This window comes from Sturnira hondurensis, unplaced genomic scaffold (assembly GCF_014824575.4).
Source record: "Sturnira hondurensis isolate 20B ecotype Veracruz unplaced genomic scaffold, ASM1482457v3 Scaffold0012467, whole genome shotgun sequence".
Taxonomy (NCBI): domain Eukaryota; kingdom Metazoa; phylum Chordata; class Mammalia; order Chiroptera; family Phyllostomidae; genus Sturnira; species Sturnira hondurensis.
Genome location: NW_028085098.1, coordinates 2,784,977 through 2,803,818, shown reverse-complemented (window position 1 = coordinate 2,803,818; position 18,842 = coordinate 2,784,977).

Genomic DNA, 18,842 nt, shown 5'->3' with positions numbered 1-18,842 from the left:
ACAAACGGAAGAACAAATCAAAGTTCCAGAAAAAATACAACTAAGTGATGAACAGACAGCCGACCTACCAGATGCACAGTTCAAAATACTGGTGATCAGGATGGTCACAGAATTGGTTGAATTTGGTCACAAATTAGATGAAAAAATAAAGGCTACACTAAGTGAAATGAAGGAAAACGCACAGGAAACCAATAGTGATGGGAAGAAAACTGGGACTCAAATCAATGGAGTGGATAAGAAGGAAGAAAGAAATAACCAAACAGAAAAGAATAAAGAAACAAGAATTCAAAAAATGAGAAGAGGCTTAGGAACTTCCAGGACATCTTTAAATGTTCCAACATCTGAATTATAGGGGTACCAGAAGGGGAAGAGGAAGAACAACAAGTGGAAAATTTATTTGAACAAATAATAAAGGAGAACTTCCCCAATCTGGCAAAGGAAATAGACTTCCAGGAAATCCAGGAAGCTCAGAGAGTCCCAAAGAATTTGGACCCAAGGAGGAACACACCAAGGCACATCATAATTACATTAGCCAAAGTAAAAATGAAGGAGAGAATTCCAGAAGCAGCAAGAGATAAGGGGACAGTCACCTACAAAGGAGTACCCATCAGACTGTCAGCTGATTTCTCAAAAGAGACCTTGCAGGCAAGAAGGGGCTGGAAAAAAGTATTCCAAGTCATGAAGTGCAAGGACCTACATCCAGGATTGCTCTATCCAGCAAAGCTGTCATTTAGAATGGAAGGGCAGATAAAGTGCTTCTCAGATAAGGTCAAGTTAAAGGAGTTCATCATCACCAAGCCTTTATTATATGAAATGTTAAAGAGACTTAGCTAAGAAAAAGAAGATTAACAATGTGTATAGTAAAAGGACAGCAAACTCACGATTACTAACAACCACACCTAAAACAAACAAAAAGAAACAAACTAAGCAAACAAATAGAAAAAAAACAGAACCACAGAAATGGAGATCACATGGAGGGTTAGCAACAGGGGAGTGGGAAGATGAGAGAGGGGGAAAGGTACGGAGAATAAGTAGCATAGATAGTAGGTGAAAAAAAGACAAGGAGGGCAAGAATGGTATAGGAAATGAAGAAGCTAAAGAACTTATGACACATGGACATAGGCTAAAGGCAGGGAATATGTGTGGGGGAGGGTGTGCAGGGTGGAGGGGAATGAAGAGGGGGAAATGGAACAACTGTAATAGCATAATCAATAAAATATATTTTAAAAACTTATAAAAATTTGTAATTGTTGTTAAAATACGTAAACTTTGGCAATCATTTTGGTTTCCTATATTTGTTTTTTTATGTGCCAGAACTCTTATTTTCTGATTATCCTGAAAATCCTTCAAGTCAGTACATCTGTACATTTGATTGTTTATTTTATTTTTCAAAGGAGCAAGAGATAGGCAAGCTGAAAAAACTGTATTTCTATAACAAGGTTTGTGAGAAAAACAGAAGGCTAAGGTAAAGTGTTGGTAGTAGTTTTTCTTCTCTTCTTTTATTGTTGTTCAAGTACAATTAGTCTCCATTCCCCATCCCCACTCGACCTCACCCCACCCATCCCCACTTCCCACCCTTAATCCTACCCCCCTTTGGCTTTGTCCATGTGTACTTTTTACATGATCTTTGCTGACCCTTTCCCTTTTTTCTTCCATTAACACCTCCTCCCCTGTGGTTACTGTCAGTTTGTTCTTTATTTCAATGTCTGTGGTTATATTTTGATTGCTTATTTGTTTTTTTTTCGTTAGGTTCCACTTATAGGTAAGATCATATTATATTTGTCTTTCACCACCTGGCTTATTTCACTTAGTATAATGCTCTCCAGTTCCATCCATGCTGTCATGAAGGGTTGGAGTTCCTTTTTTCTTTCTGCTCTGTAGTATTCCATTGTGTAAATGTACCATATTTTTTTTTGATCCACTCATTTACTGATGGGCACTTAGGTTGCTTCCAGCACTTTGCTATTGTAAATTGTGCTGCTATGAACATTGGGGTGTATAGTTTCTTTTGAATTGGTGTTTCAGGATCCTTAGGGTATAAATCCTGGCAGAGGAGTCACTGGGTCAAAAGGCAGTCCCATTTTTAGTTTTCTGAGGAAATTTCATACTGTTTTCCATAATGGCTGCACCAGCCTGTATTCCCATTAACAATGCACTAGGGTTTCCTTTTCTCCACAACCTCTCTAGCATTTGTTGTTGATTTGTTTATGATGACCATTCTGACTGATGTGAAGTGGTATCTCATTGTGGTTTTAATTTGCTTCACTCTGATGGCTAGTGATGCTGAGCATCCTTTGATATGTCTCTGGGCCCTCTGTATGTCCTCCTTGGAGAAGTATCTGCTCAGGTGCTTTGTCCATTTTTTAAATGGGTTGTTTGTCTTCCTGGAGTGGAGTCCTGTTAATTCATTATATATTTTGGAGATCAAAACCTTGCCCAAAGTATCATTGACAAATATATTTTCCCATACTGTGGGTTCCCTTTTCATTTTGCTGATGGTTTCTTTAGCCAAGCAGAAGCCTTTTATTCTTACAAGGTCCCATGAACAAGAGAAAGGAACAGTGTTTATGTTATATAGACTGTAAAGAAGTAAAGGAGTCTAAATTGTTTTCAAAGCATAGAAATGATGCAGGCTAACCATTTTCTAAGATCCAGAGTAACTCAAATAAGTTCATAAACTAATGCCATTAGCCACTTTGGACCCTATGGTACTAGTATTACAACCATAAAACAATGCTATTAGCCTACATATAATTAGCCATTTAAAAGAAAAAAATCACCACAATTTATTAGCTAGATATTTGAATTAGACAACGAGGCTCCCTAACTAGTGCTTTCCTTATGAATTCATCATATTTAAATTTATGTTAACAAAACTACATGCTTACATGTTATCTTAACTTCAAATAATATCGGTTTCCTCTTTGTTGTTTGAGCTACACACAATCAAAGATACTAATTTCAGACACAGGTGACGAAAAATACCTCAGGTAAATTCAGAGTACTTAACTTGATTTTAAGGGTTAATTTGACCATTATCTGATTGAAACACTATAGCAAAATCTAAATCTATTTCTAACAGTTTATGGGTCATTTAAAATAATTGTCTACATCCAATAATACTAAATTAGTTGATAAAAGTAGTACTATTTCTTTAAGGGATGATGAATGTCCAATATCAGTCCAAAATTAAATTTAAATTTAATCTAGACTGTGGGAAACTGACAAATCACCCTTTTAATTATCAAAGAAGGCTAGCCTAATTCATACTCAATCAATAAAGGACTCTCTAAGGGAAGCATTGGTAAACATGGGCCGAGACTGCCAATTTTGTAGGGTAAATGTTATTTTCGAGAATGTTTTGAATGGTCATAAAAATACCCCAAAGCCACTTTATTTGTAGTGCAGATGTCTTGCTCACTATGGATCCCATTAATGTTTGGGGTCAAGGTCACATATTCAAGAAATGAAAGAGAGCTCTGCCTGTCTGGTTTTAATATATGTGGTGGAGGGGTAGTGGCTGTGGAGGGACAGATTTGAGCATTTAAAATCCAGATTCATGTTGCCTTATTCATTCCCCTATTCATTTTCTTGTGCGTTTCCTCTTTATCTTTCCCTTTTATCACTACTTACACTGTACTTAACAAGTCAAAAGATTCCTAAAAAGTGTTATCTGTGAATTTTGTCAATGGCATGGAAATTAACAAATGTTCTTAAAGTCTATAATTGTCCTAAAAAGGCTATAATAATCTTAAAAGACTACAAAGGTAAAAACAAAACCAAATGAAAACTCATAGTCTATACTGTGAAAATGAAATACATCATTGCTTCTGAGTTCTGTTAACCTGTTCTGATGATTTCACTTTTTTTTATACTCATCCGAGGATATTCCTTGATTCCAGAGAGAAAAGAAAAAAAACACTGATGTGAGAAACTTTGGCTGCCTCCCATTGGCTGCCTCTCTGCCTTCCTTATGCACACTGATAAAACCTGCAACCCTGGAGTGTGCCCAGACCAGGAATCAAACCCGCAACCCTTTGTTCTATTCCCGAGTGTCCAACTTTTTGGTGTCTTTGGGCCACAGGTGGAAGAAGAGTTTTTGTGGTCCATACTTTAAATACACAAACACTAATACAAACTTATAAGCAAAAAAGTTTTAAAATAAATTTACAATTTTGTGTTGTGCTGCATTCATAGCCTGGGCCTTGTGTGACTAGCGGGCTGTGGGTTAGACATCCTGCTAGTGATGATGCTCCAACCAACTAAGCAACCCTGCCAGGGCTGATTTCACTTCTTTTCTAATTTCTGTTTCCTCCATCAGGTTATGATGCCAAATTTCTGTGAATTACTTTAATCCAGCACATGTAATATGCACAGATATTTATTTACGTTGTAAAAGAATGTATACTAGCCATTTACACTAAATTGAAATTACCTCTTGAATTTTATTCTGAATACTTTAAATGTACATTATTCTTTTGAAAAATATTTTATTTATTTATCTTTAGAGGGAAAGGGTAGGAGAGAGGGAGAGAAATATCAATGTAGAGTTGCCTCTCATGCATCCCCTGCTGGGAACTGGCCTGCAATCCTGGTATGTGCCCTGACTGGGAATTGAACCACGATCCTTTGGTTTGCAGGCCCACGCTCAATCCACTGAGGTACACTAGCCAGAGCTGATCTACATTATTCTTAAAAACTAATAACTGAGCTAATATTCTAGATCCCCCTGAACATCTTGGCCTGAACTTTCACCTTCAAGCAAATATTTTTTCCCAAGTAGGCAATTTTTTAATGGAGTATCTGTTCCTTTTTTACTTGTCTTTATTAAATTTGTTGGGGTAACATTGGTTAATAGGGTCACGTAGGTTTCAAGTGTCCACTTCTATAATACTTGGTCTGTATATTGCATTGTGTGCCGACCACCCAAAGTCAAGTCATTTTTCATCACCATATATTTGACCCCCCATTCACTACACACCTTCCCTCTGGTAACCACCATACTGTTGTCTGTGTCTATGAGTTTCAGTTTTATATCCACCAACAAGGCAATTTTTATTCTTCTACATTTCACCCCAGTATTTTCAATCTTTCCTTATTAACAAGAAATCTCAACTAAATATGTCATGAAACTTTCCTACATTCTTTGAATTTCTTTATATACTTGTCTCAGGGTAGAAACTTTACCATTACTGACCCTGGAGTGTGAAGGGAGGAAGTCTTTCAGACAGCAATGTGAGTAAGAGCTTATGTGAGGGAGTCAAGCAGCTTCTTAATGTGACCTCAATGAGTTCCTAAATTCTTTTACAACTTTTGTGTATACATTTTTAAAGTTAGAAAAAATAAAATCAATAAGTTTTCTCTGTGTACTCCAATGACCTCTTTTATTCTCAAATAATCTGGTTTGGGCAATAAATTATATGGCCACATAATTAATAAAGATTGCAACTTGTACCATTACTTTATGGTAATGGTACCTGTTAGTATCTTTTGCCAGAGCAACTTTAAGATATAAAATGTTCCAGTTTGAGTTTTGTCTCTTCTATTAAGCGGTAACTACCAGGATGTTGTAGTAAGTACCAGGAGGAAAAAGATGAGCAATGAATAGATAAAACATGTAAATTAGACAGTAATTTTCTGAATATCTCAGAAATGACTGTGCTATTTTGCTGTCAGGCAAGCAGGCATGTCAGAAATCTGATTATTTATTCCATAATTTCTGAGCCTGGTTATTATTATAATAAGTTTCCCCCCTCTTTCCTGCCACTTGCTTCTTTTTAATTTGATTGGTGTATTACATTATTTTTGCAGAGATAGTAATACCAAACATTGTATTTGCTCCTCTATGTTTTTTAGCCTCTGCAGTTAGGTGGGATCATGGAGACCAGTGCTGGCCAAAAATTGTGAAAGGCATGCTTTTTGTCATTTTCAGGCTGACTTTTCGTAAAGAGTTGTTGCCCTTCCATCTAGTACACATCCTAGAGAGAGGGTCTCCACTGAGCTGTCTATAGCATAGCCCCTGCCCATCTGCCGGGGGTGTGCTATAACTGCAAAATACCTTTTGGTACTTGAAGCTGCAGAGATTTGGAAGTCATTGCTTACACCAGCATCATCCAACCTGTCCAGACTAATACAGAAGCTGGTACCAGGAGAGATATGCTGCTGTGACAAGTAAGCCAAAATCTCCAAGTATGTGACTATGGGTTTGGTGGCAACTGAGAACATGGCTATTAAGCTAGAAAGTAAGCTTTTTAAAATAAGCTTTGTAAATTTTAGAACTACTTTAGATTTAGAGAAACAACCTATTTTTGCAGAGGAGAAATATTTGTAAAATTGAAACCTGTGGTAATTTGGGAAGCACATGTGGCTCTCTGGGAAGTTTGAGGATTAATAATGTGTGCTGGTTGTTTTCTGGTTTTATTTCACAAGATATTGCAAGAGGTTATTTCAGCAAAGAAATTGCCCATTTGCAGCTTAATGAAAGGGAAGGAAGACATTTAGGCCTCTCACAGTTAAGAGCTGATTGCTTAGACACCCAGCTGCAATAAGCCTGAGAAAACCTTTTTGAGAAACCTACTCAGTACAACCTTTCAACTAATTAAAATGCTTACGGGTGAAATTAAGCTAAGGATTGAAGCCCAGAAAAAAAATTAAAAAAACAAAGAAACCAAAACTGAAGCCCAAGGGACTCAATACAACTCCATTAAGTTTAGACAAAGTGAGAGTTATAAGGGTGAGAAAGCAAATAAACATTTCCTAGGTGAGAATTATGTCTGAAAGAGAATGTTAGATGCATTTACTGGCACCTCAGGCTAACTGGAGTGGACTAGATAAGAAACTCTGTTACGTTTCTGAAACAATTATATTGCCAAAGAAACCATTGAACTAAAGCTCATATCAGTTTTAGGTTAAGCAATGCTGCTGCAACCAACAACTGAAAATGCTAGTGGCTCACAGTAGGCAAAGCTCATTTCTCCTTTGTACCATGTGACCATCACATTGGCTGTGGCTCTCTGCTCCGGGACTTCTTCCCTCTGGGTCCCATTTGGAACAACCATTCTCTGGTGCATTACAAATCAACGTGGCAGAGGGCACAGAGAGAACGTAAGCCCGTGCTACCCCCAGACGAAACACATTCCACTGCTCATGTGACCTTGGCTAAAACAATGATAAACTCAGAGATTAACAGGGTGGGACATATGATTACCTTGCATGGAGAGGCAGTGAAAATTGGGAATCGTCATGGAGATGACTATAGGCTACCAATGTTCTATTCACAGCCACCAGGCTCAGAAACTTGCACAGCCCCAGTGAAAGTTATTCTTCCCAATTACCAATTCAGTTGTGGACAGACAAGTCAAGATAAAGGAATTAAGGATCATTTCCCACCCCAGCATAGGGTGCCCTCACAAAAATATGTGTTCAGTGTGATTTTGGAATTGGTATAAAAAAATCACTACTGTGTATTTCCTGTTTTTAACTCCAGATGGAAATTTCTACTATTGTTTTTCATTAGAGAGGCAGTAGCAGGGTTTTTTTAGTCCCTAAATCTCTAGACCTAGAGAAGGCACATATGTGCTCATACAGAGATGACTGCATATCACCCAGAGACCCTGGACTTTGAGTTAAGTCTGTGACAAGCTGGGATTTTTATGTGGTTTCCCTTGGGAGGCTGTTAAAAATGGCCCATATGTTGGAAAAAAAGAGTAAGAGGATGTTTTGGTAACTACCAGGGTAAACTGGACCCTAGAACAGAGCTGTATTTAACTACAAATGCTCTGTTTCAAATGTTCACCTAATATTCTATTTCCTACTCCATTTCCATCCATGTGATTGGTGATGACCGATGAATTCTGAGCAGAAGCAAAGTGTCACTTTGAGGCTCAGCTAAAGAAAATCCACACATAATCTGCAGCCTGTTTTTTCTTGGTGGGCAGACAGAGTGTGTTTATTTTTCTAGGTAGCTTAGTTCAAGAGAAGACTCCTGCGATGGATCCTTGGAGTAGAGCCTTCTGTCATCCTGCCTGAGGTGTGAGGCATGAACTCTGACTGAAAAATAAACCTTTCTTATGTTAAGTACTCATATTGGAAGCAGTTTCTTCCCAAAGCATAATTTAGCCTATCAAGTTAAATGTATGAGGACACTCATATTCACTCATCTCCCTGATCCTGGGAGGAAAAATAAGTATCAAAGAATAACAGTAGAGACAGACAGAGAGCTCCACCTAACTATAAATGCTGTGTTTCAAATGTAGCAAAATGAGGCTAGAAGAGTATGTTTTCTCTTCCCACATAATGGTGCATCAGAGGTTAGATACACTCAGTAAAGGGTTACTGAAAATATCCTTTGAGAATTCCATAATGGGCACTTGCTCTTTGTTCGTTCCTTCTAATCAATGCAAAATAGCAGGTTGTGGGTTCCCTAAGCAAAAGCACAGACATTCAATCACATGAATGCACACAGATCCAAAAGAATAATTAATTATTAATGATGCCGTGGTTAGGCTCAACTTCAATTAATAAATAATTTAGAATGCTGTATACCAGGAAACCACTTTATAATAAAAAATAAGGCAAAGGCTTAGCAGAAATCTCCAAATCAAAATTTAAGAGGTCATTTCTCAGCATTGATAATTCCTAATATTGTTGCATTCCAGTCAACTCATTTCTGTTTACTCACAGCAACACCCAGAGACCAGCATGAGTTAAAGTATTTGCAGGCATACCTTGTTTTATTGTGCTTTGATTTATTGTGTAACTGAATGCAGGTCCTGCTGCCTGCTGCTATGGAAGCCAATACTTGAGGGGCAGGTGCTGATGTAAAGATAAATGGTTTATTTGCAGATGCTGTCTATCTGAAAGATGGGAGACTTGTGTCTCAAAGTCCACCTCCTGGAAGATAGGGGACTCAGTTGTCATAAAACCCATCTTTGTGACATGAGGCAGGGATTTTTATAAGGAGGAAGAGAACAGAACAAAGAGATCAAGTGGTGGTGGTGAGGGGGGAAGATTGCAAAGTCCTCTACGTGCAGTCTAGCACAGTCCATTTCCGATAAGGCAAGTGATGGTGTGGTGTGCATCATCCTAGTTTAGTCATCCTGGCTTCATGTCATCCCAGCTTCACATCATCCTGACTGCACAGTGGAAGGTCAGCAAATCTTCCAGAGCTTGGATGCTTGAAGGTCGGGGTCTGTATCTTCTGAAGTTAGTTCCTAGGAATCTTACACAAACATGCTGTTTATCTACAAGCTACATGGTAGCCAGAGTCTGCATTTACAGAAACAATGTCAAAAGAATGGTGGGGTGGGTTAAAATTTCCCATTGTTATAATTTTCCACTGTTAAAATTGTGCTTCATAGATATTGTGTTTTTACAAATTTGCAGTAAGGCCCTCCACCAGAAAAAAAATTATGACTCATTGAATACTCAGAAGATGGTTAGCATTTTTTAACAATAAAATATTTTAAAATTAAAGCATGTGTATTTTTAGGGGTAATGTTATTTCATACTTAATAGACTACAATATAGTTTTAAAATAATTTTTATATACACTGGGAAACCAAAAAAATTTCTATGACTCACTTTATTGTGCTATTCACTTTACTGTAGTGGTCTGGAACCAACCCAGCAATTTCTCTAAGGTATGCCTTCAGTAATATTTACAAAGTTCTTTTCATAAGTATATTATAATTTGTTGTAAAAGGACATAATTCAAGTTGTAATCACCTTAATAAAATAAAAATTTGTACCATCTAAAGAAGTTTAACTAATACATAGAAAGGCAACAAACTTATTTCTGCTTTCAGTTATGCTCTGAACAGTGACAATCTTTCAAATCCCCAAACTATGATAACACAAATAACAACATCTTAAAAGGTAATGTTAGTGTAGATTCCATTCTCACTTAATGGCCCATCTGCTGTTCTTGACTAATGTATGTGACAAGTTGCTTACCCAGAATTCACCAGCTTTTAGACTTGGAGAGAAAAAGAGAATATCATCAGAGGTGTCTTTTTTATTTTATTTCATTTAAGTGTGTTCACATTTTTAAAAATATATTTTATTGATTATAAAAATGAGTTGTCTCATTTTACCTTCCTTATTCCCCTCCACCCTGCACACCCTCTCCCACCCACATTCCCCTCCTTTAGTTCATGTCCATGGGCCTTACATATAAGTTCTTTGGCTTCTACATTTCCTATACTATTCTTAACCTCCCCCTGTATTTTCTACCTCCCATTAATGCTACTTATTGTCTGTACTTTTTCCCCCTCTCTCCCCCTCCCACTCCCCCACTGATAACCCTCCATGTAATCTCTATTTCTGTGATTCCGTTCCTGTTCTAGTTGTTTGCTTAGTTTGTTTTTGTTTTGTTTTAGGTGTGGTTGTTAATAGTTGTGAATTTGTTGTCATTTTACTATTCATATTTTTATCTTCTTTTTCTTAGATAAGTCCCTTTAACATTTCATGTAATAGGAATTTGGTGATGATGAACTCCTTTATCTTGACCTTATCTGGGAAGCACTTTATCTGCCCTTCCATTCTAAATTAAAGCTTTGCCCAATAGAGTAATCTTGGATGTAGGTCCTTACCTTTTACAACTTGGAATACTTCTTTCCAGCCCCTTCTTGCCTCCAAGGTTTCTTTTGAGAAATCAGCTGACAGTCTATGGGCACTTTTTTGTAGGTAACTGTCTCCTATTTTCTTGCTGCTTTTAAGATTCTCTCCTTATCTTTAATCTTAGCTAATGTAATCATGATGTGCTTTGGTGTGTTCCTCCTTGGGTACAACTTCTTTGGGACTCTCTGAGCCTCCTGGACTTCCTGAAAGTCTATTTTATTTTCCAGATTGGGGAAATTCTCCTTCTTTATTTGTTCAACTAAGTTTTCAACTTATTGCTCTTCCTCTTCTCCTTCTGGCACCCCTATGATTCAGATGTTGGAACATTTAAATTTGTCCTGGAGGTTCCTAAACCTCTCCTCATTTTTTCTGAATTCTTGCTTCTTCATTCTATTCTGGTTAAATGTTTCTTTCTTCCTTCTGGTCCACACTGTTGATTTGAGTCCTGGTTTCCTTCCCATCACTGTTGGTTCCCTGTACATTTTCCTTTATTTCACTTAGCGTAGCCTTCATGTTTTCATCTAATTTGCAACCATATTCAACCAATTCTGTGAGCATCCTGATTACCAGTGTTTTGAACTGTGCATCTAACAGATTGGCTATCTCTTCATCACTTAGTTGTATTTTTTCTGGAGCTTTCATCTGTTCTTTCATTTGGGCTGTAATTTTTTGTCTTAGCACTCCTGTTACATAATAAGGGGTGGAGTCTTAGGTGTTCACCAGGGTGGGGTGACCCACATGGATGCACTGTGGTGCTGTATGTGGGGACAGGGTCAGAGAAGGAACAATGCCACTTGCTCAGCTTTTGGCCATCTTTCAGTCACTTCCTCTGCTACCCACAAGCAAATTGGGCCTTTTTGGTGCTGATTCCTTGGTGGGTGGGCTTGTGTATGTCCTAGGACCCTGTGGGTCTCTCTAATGATCTTTCCTCTGAGGCTGGGAGTTTCTCCCACTGCTGCCTCATCCTCTACAGATGTTTTCAGTCAAAGGCTTTGAGGCTTTATTTCCCTGCACTGTAACCCTGGGTTGTTCCCAGTTGTTCCTCCTAGTTTATCTGCATGCGAATGTGGGACTGCCCAGTCCACCAGCTGCTGCCTTGCTGGATCCACCAGCCACAGCCTTGCCTGCCTCAGTCCTCCAGCTGCCACCTTGCCATGAGTCCTCTCTGCCCTGCTGCCTGTCTCTGCCCCTCCTACCAGTCTGAATGAATGTTTCTTCTTTAACTCCTTGATTGTTGGACCTCCATACAGTTCAGTTTTCCATCAGTTCTGGTGGTTTCTTGCTTTTAAATTTGTTGTTGTCCTTCTTTTGGTTGAGCGAGGAGGTAGAGTGTATCTCCTTATGCCTCTCTTATGCCTATCTTGGCTGGAGTCTGTTTGTTTTGATAAATGCTTGGTAAATATTCCTGTGGTCATCTACCTTTAGAGCTATAACGCTCAATTTTATGCTACTGTTTTATTTTCATTCTTATTTTGTGGTATATCTGATAGTCTTAATATTGCTTATATAAAGTTAAATAATGAAGTAAAAGAAAATACGAGCCTTGCACTGACTGGTGTGGCTCACTTGGTCGGGTGTCATTCCTCTAGGTGAAATGTTGCCCATTTGATTCTTGGTCAGGGCATATGTCTGGGTTGCAGGTTTGGTCCCCAGTTGGGACATGCACAAGAGGCAGCTGATGGATGTTTCTCTCTCACACCAATGATTCTATTCCTCTCTTTCTCCCTCCTTTTCTCTCTCTCTAGAAATAAATATTAAAAAGTAAATGTCAATAAAAAGCTGATTTTTTTTAAAGAAAGAAAATAAGAGTCCTCTGAAAGCCTTCGGTTCTGCATTTCATTATTTAGTATTGAGCTTTATTTTTTTCTCAGTGCATTAAATAGATGCAATAGTACCAATGACTCAGAGATAAGAGAATATTTGTAAATTTTGTAATATACATTGAGTTCTTATAAAATAGGTGCTCTATAATATAGATTACATTTTAAGAGAGTACATCATTTGTATATAAAGAATTATAAAATATGCAGAAAGACTGGTTAAGCTCTGTTGATGTATTTGCTAAAAAAAGATAAAAAGAATTAAAAACAACTTTTCCTCTAAGGGAAATGAGGAAAGTCTTTATGTTGACACCTATGCAAGGATCTCTAGTGTTTTAGTGCCTAAATCTCATGGGCAAGAGCTTCTTTCAAATAACAGAATTTCATGACTGGCGACAGAGGACTTTGAGCTTAGAATAAACATTTCTTTAGTTTTAATTTAAAAACATTATTTTTCAATTGCAAATGAAAGAATAAAATATGTATGGAAAGATTTAAAAAAGAATGTGAAGAACCTAATATATATTGAAAAATATAAAGTATTTTTTTGTTGTTAAAGTACAGTTGTCTCCATTTTCCTCCCACCACTTCCCCACCTCCATCCATCCCCATCTCTCATCCTTGATCCAACCCCCCTTGGCTGTGTCCATGTATCCTTTATACTTGTTCCTTGACAACCCTTCCCTTTTTTCCCCATGTTATATCCCTCCCCTCTGGTTACTGTCAGGTTGTTCTTTATTTCAATATCTCTGGTTATCTCTTGTTTTGTTCATTAGGTTCCACTTATAGGTGAGATCATACGGTATTTGTCTTTCACTGCCTGGCTCATTTCACTTAGCTACTGTTTTTTGTGCCCTCCAGTTCTATCCATGCTTTTGTGAAGGATAGGAGTTCCTTCTTCATTTTTGCTGTGTAGTATACCATTGTATAAATATACCACACTTTTTTTTGATCCACTCATTTACTGATGGGCAGTTAGGTTGCTTCCAGCACTTTGCTATTGTAAATTGTGCTGCTATGAACATTGGGGTGTATAGTTTCTTTTGAATTGGTGTTTCAGGATCCTTAGGGTATAAATCCTGGCAGAGGAATTACTGGGTCAAAAGGCAGTCCTATTTTTAGTTTTCTGAGGAAATTCTATACTGTTTTCCACAATGGCTGCACCAGTCTGCATTCCCACCAACAGTACACTAGGGTTCTCTATTCTCCACAACCTCGCTAGCATTTATTGTTTGTTGAATTGTTTATGATGACAATTCTGACTGATGTGAAGTGGTATCTCACTGTGGTTTTAATTTGCATCACTCTGATGGCTAGGGATGCTGAGCATCCTTTAATATGTTTCTGGGTCCTCTGTATATCCTCCTTGGAGAAGTGTCTGTTCAGGTCTTTTGCCCACTTTTTAAATTGGCTTGTTTGTCTTCCTAGAGTGGAGTCATACGAGTTCTTTATACACTTTGGAGATCAAGTCCTTGTCTGAGGTATCATTGACAAATGTATTTTCCCATACTGTGGGTTCCTTTTTCATTCTGCTGATGTTTTCTTTAGCCATGCTGAAGCTTTTTCATTTTGGTGAAGTCTCATTTGCTTATATTTTAATTTTTTTTAAATATATTTTATTGATTATGCCATCACAGTTGTCCCATTTCCCCCCTTCATTCCCCTCCCCCCTGCACACCCCTTCCTCCCATTTCACCCCTTTTATTTGAACAAACGATTAAGGAGAACCTCCCCAATCTGGCAAAGGAAATAGACTTCCAGGAAGTCCAGGAAGCTCAGAGAATCCCAAAGAAGTTGGACCCAAGGAGGAACACACCAAGGCACATCATAATTACATTAGCCAACATTAAAATGAAGGAGAGAATCCTAGAAGCAGCAAGAGACAAGGGGACAGTCACCTACAAAAAAAAGTTCCCATCAGACTGTCAGATGATTTCTCAAAAGAAACCTTTCAGGCAAGAAAGGGCTGGAAAGAAGTATTCCAAGTCATGAAAGGCAAGGACCTACATCCAAGATTGCTCTATCCAGCAAAGCTTTCATTTAGAATGGAAGAGCAGAGAAAGTGCTTCTCAGATAAGATCAAATTCAAGGAGTTCATCATCAGCAAGCCCTTATTATAAGAAAGGTTAAAGGGACTTGTTTAAGAAAAGGAAGATAAGAAATATGAACAGAGAAAGGACAGCAGACTCACAGTTATTAACAACCACACCTAAAACAAAAGCAAACTAAGAAGACAGCTAGATCAGGAGTGGAACCGCAGAAATAGAGATCACATGGAGGGTTAGCAACAGGGGAGTGGGAGGAGGAGAAGGGGGGAGAAGGTACAGAGAATAAATAGCATAGGTGGTAGGTAGAAAATAGATGGGGGGGCAGGAATAATATGGGAAAGGTAGAAGCTAAAGAACTTGTAAACATGGGCATGTTTATTTTTTCCTTTATGTCCCTTGCTCTAGGGGACATATTGGTGAAAATACAATATTTGAGATTTTTTGCCTATGTTCTCCTCTAGGAATTTTATGGTGGTGAGACTCATATATAAGTCTTTTATTCATCTTGAGTTTATTTTTATGTGTTGTGTAAGTTGGTGGTTGAGTTGGTTTTTTTTTGCATGTAGCTGTCCAGGTCTCCCACACACCATCTGTTGAAGAGGCTATTTTTACTCCATTTTATGCTCCTGCTCCCATTGTTGAATATTAATTGACTGTGGAGACTTGGGTTTGTTTCTGGGCTCTCTATTCCATTCCATTCAATTATGTGTCAGTTCTTATGCCAGTACCAGACTGTTTTGATCACTATGGCCTTGTAATATAGTTTGATATCAAGTACTGTGGTCCTTTCTACTTTGTTCTTCTTTCTCAATATTGCTGCAGCTATTTGGGGTCATTTATGGTTCCACATAAATTTTTGAAATGTTTGTTCTATATCTGTGAAATATGTCATCATTATTTTAATATGGATTACTTGGTAGTTATATCTAAATACTGTATTAGATTGTTTTCTTTTAATATTTTTTAGCAGGTTAACTTTATATCAGGTGGTGTATTCCATTATCAGGTTACAAGTCTTTTGCCATGTTAGTAACCTTTGGTGTGTGATACCTGAATTCATTAATTCCGTGGGGATTGGAAATGATGACATTTTTACTTCTATCTCTTTGGCATCATTTATTAGTTGCAATATTTTTATGAAGAGATATTTTTCTTCATCTACTATTTTGTTATACAGTGGTACAGTTATTATTACAAAGCTAAGATATATGGTTTATTTCTCAAGATAATTAATTGGATTCTTATCATTCTCCAAAGATAAGCAATCGGTTTTTTCTTTAAATTACAAACTCATAGACTTAGACATATTCGCTGCTTCAATTTCTTCTAATTAATACCTTTATTGGAACGTAAATGATCTCAATGTTATTACTTTTAAATTTTTTAAAGGATTTTATTTATTTTCAGAGAGAGAGAAAGGGGGCAGAAAGAAGAGGAGAAATATCAATGTGTGATTTCCTCTCCTGCTCCCCAAGCTGGGGACCTGGCCCACATCCCAGGCATTTGCCCTGACTGGGTATTGAACCAGAGACCCTCTGGTTTGCAGGCCAGACCCTCTGGTTTGCAGGCCCGAGCGACACCAGCCAGGGCTCAATTAATTTTTTCAGAGGTTTTTAAAGTTAGGTCCTAAGTCATTTCAACATGACCTTAAGAAATTTTGATTTGCTTCCTATCTGATATGAATGATAGTCTTAGCTCATTTCTGTATCACTTTTCTCTTTTCTGCTAAATGACTTTTGTGGTAATTTTTATTTTCCTTTCTTTATAATAAATTTGCTTATTTTTAAATATTTCTTAAGGTGAGAGTATAGATCATTGGACAGAAAAAATCAAGTTCAAAAACATGAGCATTAATGCTATAAATTTCTCTCTAAGCAATGCTTTAGCCAAAACTAATATTTTTTAATATATTGAATTCTTATTTTCACTCAATTTACACGCAGCACAATTACTTTTTTGTTAAATAGCTCTGTGACATTTGCCAAATGTAGAAAGCTGTGTAATCACACCATAAAAATTAAAAATAGTTCCTTCATCAAAAAAATGCTCTTTATTATACAAATCTTTCGAACATCTCCTCCTCTCTCGAAAGCTAATTTTATAGTTGTAGCCTTGCAAAAATGTCAAATAAGAGAATTGTATAATATATGACTTTTGAATCTGGCCTCTTTAACTTAGCAAAATGCGTTTTAGATTCACCCATGTTGTGTTGATCAGTTGTTCATTCCTTTTTACTGCTGAATATTATGGCATTATATGTACGTACTCCAGTTTGTTTATCCATTTTCTAGTTGAAGGATATTTTAGGTGCTCTCCCGTATTTGGCTATTATAAACATTCATGAGTAGAGTTTTATGTTTTCATTATACTTGGACAAATACCTTATAGCAGAGTTGCTGAGCCACATGGTAAATATACATTTACTATATTGGGAATTGACAAACTTTTCCCAAAGTGATTGTATCACATGAGGCTGCACTGCATGTTAATGACACATGATATTGTAGGTTTTAAAATGTTATTCTAATAGATGTATAATGACATCTAATTATGGTTTTAATTCAAAGCTCCTTAGTGATAAGTAAAGCTGTGCATATTATAATGGGCTTATTTGCTGAAACATCTTTTCAAATTTTGTACATTTTTATGGTTGCTCTTTCCTTATTAAGTATTGAGAGTTTTGTTAATGTATTTCGATAGAAGTCCTTTATCAGAAATGTGATTTAAAATATTGTTCCTAGTGTGGGATCTACTTTTCATTTTATTAACAATGTCCTTTGAAGAGCAGATATTCTTAATTTTGATGAAGTATACCAGTTTTTCTTCTATGGATCAAGATTTTGATGTGATATCTGAAAATTTGCCTTAACTAAAGTCTAGAGATTTTCTCCTATGTTTTCTTCTAGAAATTTTATAGTTTAGGTTTTGTATTTTTGTTACACATATTTTCTTAGCAAAAGTAGTAGAGGAAAGGGAAATTTAAATTGAAGTTATAAAATAATATATGCTTTGTAGAAGGATTGAATCCTATAGAGTATATCATAAAAAGTGAAATCTTATGGTTTACAGAATATTTTTTCATTACTTTTGAGGACTGTTTAAAATAAAAATAGTATTAAAGCACAAAAATGTGTAGAGTTTGCTTTTATTAGTGCTTGATATTACATTTATCTTGGACAGTTTGTCATTTTAGTGCAAATACATTTGCTTTGTTTTTTAATGACTACATATAATACATTAACCAACTCTCATTTTGATGGCTTTGAATCTTTTTGTTTTTTCTCCTATTTGTTTATGTGACTATATCTCAGGATAAATTTGTCAATGTAAAATTGCTGGGTTAAAGAATATGTAGAGTTTGTATCAAAAATTTTCCAATATTTTTTCTTGAATTGTTTTCCATTGAAGACCCAATGAATATTCACAATTGAATTTAAATTTTTTTAGTTTAATTTATTTTATTTTATTATTGTTCAAGTACAGTTTTCTGTCTTTTACTCCCAGCCCACCACCCCTCAGTGCTCCCCTCACCTCCCTCCCATTTCCCCCCACCTTAGTTTTTGTCCATGTGTCCTTTATACTTGTTCCTGTGAATCCTTCACCTTCAATTGAATTAAATTTTTATGTTTCTTTTGTCTGTTTCTTAAATGACTTTGAATATTTAAAGAGCCCAGGCCAGTCCACTCATAAAATATCTCACATAATTAAATACTGGCTAAATACTTCTTACAATAATGCCATATAAGTAATGTGTACTACTTTATGTTTTATATAGAGAGATACATAATGTTAGATAATCCTACTAGTGGTGATGTAACATTTGTTTGTTTACTTGGGTTAAAATGATCACTGTCAGACCTTTCAATTACAAACATATTTTTCCCTTGGTAATTAATTGTCTATGATGTGATACTTTAATATTATGATAACCTATTTCCCAATTTTCTATTACTCAGCAGTTTAGCATCTATTGATGATCCTTGCCTAAACCAGATATTACACTAAAGAATATCAATTTGTTAATTCAGTCTGTCTTACATTTATTAACTAGCGTTTTTCCTTCCTCTACCTCTTTCCCTTCCTCTCTCCCTTCCTTAAATCTTTCCTTCCTTCCTTCATTTCTTCTAATCTAAGGACATTTTTCATTGCTTTTAGAGAGAGAGGAAGGAAAAGAGAGAAACATTGATAAGAGAGAGAAGTGACAATTGGTTGCCTCCCGTAGGCACCTGTGACCTAGGTTTGTGACCTGACCAAGAATCAAATCAACAACCTTTAGTTTATGGGATGACAAACCAACCAAGTCACACAGGCCAGGGCTTCTTCCTTTTGTCTCTCTTTCTTTTTCTTTTTCTTA